This window comes from Mastomys coucha, unplaced genomic scaffold (assembly GCF_008632895.1).
Source record: "Mastomys coucha isolate ucsf_1 unplaced genomic scaffold, UCSF_Mcou_1 pScaffold16, whole genome shotgun sequence".
NCBI classification, from domain to species: domain Eukaryota; kingdom Metazoa; phylum Chordata; class Mammalia; order Rodentia; family Muridae; genus Mastomys; species Mastomys coucha.
Window position 1 is genome coordinate 19,408,489 of NW_022196898.1, and position 2,911 is coordinate 19,411,399.

Below are 2,911 nucleotides of genomic sequence, written 5' to 3' on the forward strand. Positions count from 1 at the left end.
AACCACACGGAACTCATGTATGAATTTGGCTTCTATTTTTGAAACAAAATTTAGAACCTGTGGCTCAGTAGAATAATAAGTCCACAGTACTGATAGAAATCTAGTTTTAGAGCTCTTAAAATTCAGAGAACAAAGCCAGTGACCACTATTTTACTTTCTAGTGGATGAATACATCTCATGTATACAAGTATGAAGGCTTGCCAGGCAGTGGTGGTATACGCCTTTAATCCCAGCACTTGGGAGGCAGAGGCAGGTGGATTTCTGAGTTTGAGGCCAGCCTGGTCTACAGAGTGAGTTCCAGGATAGCCAGGGCTGCACAGAGAGACCCTGCCTCGAAAAACAATAAATAAATAAATAAATAAATAAATAAATAAATAAATAAATAATTTTATGATTGAGGAACTGTATTAAAGGGTTGCAGCATTAGGAAGGTTGGAAACCACTGCCCTAAGCAAAGCCTACTTCCCCTTTTTCCTCATTGGGTGTCTGAAGTCAAGATGAGTCACCAGCAGCTCTACTGGAGTCACCCATGGAAGTTCGCCCAGGGTTCTCCCTCTTGCCACGTCTGCTCTAACCGCCACGGTCTGATCTGCAAATACAGACTGAACATGTGCTGTCAGTGCTTCTGTCAGTATGCGAAGGACATAGGCTTCATTAAGTTGGACTAAGCGATCTGAATTGGTTATTCGACTGTCTACCAAGTGGAACTGATCATGCTAGTCTTTGTGTACAAAGAATAAAAATGTGAAGACCTTTTAAAAAAACAAAAAAGTAAAGCCTACTTCCTGCTGAGTTCTTTGCTGCTTCTCCCCTGAGCAGAGGCAGCCAGCCACCCTCCCGTTTTTTCCCCAATAGATCTCTTGTGTGAGGTTTGTTGTGTCCCGTGACTTTGTGGTGGTATTCCTTGGCTCCTGGCTGCCCCCTCAGAGCCAGAACACTTAGAAATATTCTGTATGTTATACAAGCATTGTTATAATAAACCTATCACAAGTGTTAGCCAGGGCCACGCTGTTTTGTAAAGTTTCTCCATTTTGTTTAATCATCATAATTCCCAAAGTGCAGTCATTTGCACTTACAGAATTAAAATCACTTTGTTTTCCTAGATTCCAGTCCTCCCTGTCTAGATGACCCCCAATGAAGGACTGGAGATGTTTCTCACCATCTGAAGTTTTTTTTACTCGCCGCTTCCTGGTTACCCCTAGCAACGGCAATCATGGGCTAAAAAAGGGAATGTTTTCTTTTTCTTCTTGCTCTCTTTCTGCCCTGTAAGTCCCCCAGCAGGCTCAGGTTCTCATAGGGAATAATCTGAAGTAAACTCACTCCTATCACTTGGGAGGAGCAGCAAAACACATTCCAAGCAACTCCCTGTTGTTGGGAGCAGAGCATGAAGGTCCTTTTACCCACAGATCTCCAGAGAAACCTGAAATGTTAAGCATATTGCCGCAGGCTAGCCAGTCTGGGCCTCTCTCAACCTGAGGGAGAAACAGGATTCCAATACAGGTCAGCAAGGCGTCCCCGAAGAAAAAATAACAGACGCGACACAAGGAAAAGCAGGATCTGAATGTATTTCTCAAAAATGGCATCAGACTTTTACAGTCGTTACAAAAGAGAAATGAAAAATCTGGCAGCTCAGTGGTCAGAGTACATCTGAGGCCACCTGAAACACACTGGATCTAAAGCAGCCACCTCTTCTGGACAGGTGCTGTACCCCCATGCCACCCCACCCCGGCCCAGTGGGCCCAGGGGGCTGCAGTCCGAGTGAAGGCTCAAAGCTTGAATGCTCTAGTCTCGAATGCTCTCTTCTGCTCTCTCTCTCTCTCTCTCTCTCTCTCTCTCTCTCACACACACACACACACACACACACACACACACTTGGCTCAAGGTCTCACCATCCTTAGTAAAACGCCCACTATGCTAATCTTCTGGGTTATCAGAGACATGTCCCTGGGAGCCCCATTCTTGCTAATTCCTAGGAGTGACTCAGCTGCTTTATGTGACTGAAAATGAGGATTCTACTTGACCTTGCCCTGGGATAAACAACACCCATTCCAAGCCAGGGTTGGGTAAGATGTTGGAACATTGGTAAAGGTCAGAGAGCAATGTCCAATTTTGTCTAGCTATAGTAAATCATATCTTGGTGGGTGCCTAGCATGTGAGTTTGCAAGGACATATCTGGGCTACCTCTGAGTTAGGAAATACCAAGGAATGAACTCCAGGAGACTCTCTTCCTTTGAAGTTTTTTCAACTCGGGTCTGTGGCCAGGCTTTTGGGCTTGTCACAAGACTTCATTGGAGTGGGCGTGGAAGCATACAAGATTGTATTTCCAAAGGGAAAGATGTCAACAAACAAACAAACAAACAAACAAACCATTTTCTTCCATCCAGAAAGCTAAGAATTGGTGACTAATAGTCTGATGATCTGCAGTATGTGTTGGGCCATGCCATATAAAGCTCCCACAACTGGGACCAGAGGTGGCTAATAACCCAGATGGCCTCTATACTATCTGTATGATCCAAACCAGACCAGACATTAGGCCCAAAAGCTAACACAGGTAAACTATCTCTAGAGCCCATCTTGGAATAAATGAGACACGCCCTAAGTTGCGTTTCAATGTAATTATGCTTTCTGACACCAGGGATTGTATCATATTACACCAGGAAACCTTTTTTTTTTTTTTTTTTTCCCCAAATTACATTGGCCTTAAATGCATCAGGAATAAACCACCTAGCATTCGACTTCTTAAGTCTGAACCAAGTTGATTAAACCAATTTGCACCTGGTTTGCTTTCTTATCTCTCTGAGTGGTTCACTTCCCTGTATGATCCCTGTAGGGATCCCTTTGTCATATTATGAAAAATCTGAGGGCATAAGACTTGTTCATTGCTGGGCGGTGGTGGTGCATGCCTTTAATC

At 44.0% G+C, this 2,911-nt stretch overlaps 1 pseudogene; it reads left to right on the plus strand.

Annotated features, from left to right (window-relative positions):
• Positions 1 to 497: 497 nt before the first annotated feature.
• On the plus strand, positions 498 to 756 carry LOC116094051 (annotated as a pseudogene).
• The last annotated feature ends 2,155 nt before the right edge of the window (positions 757 to 2,911 follow it).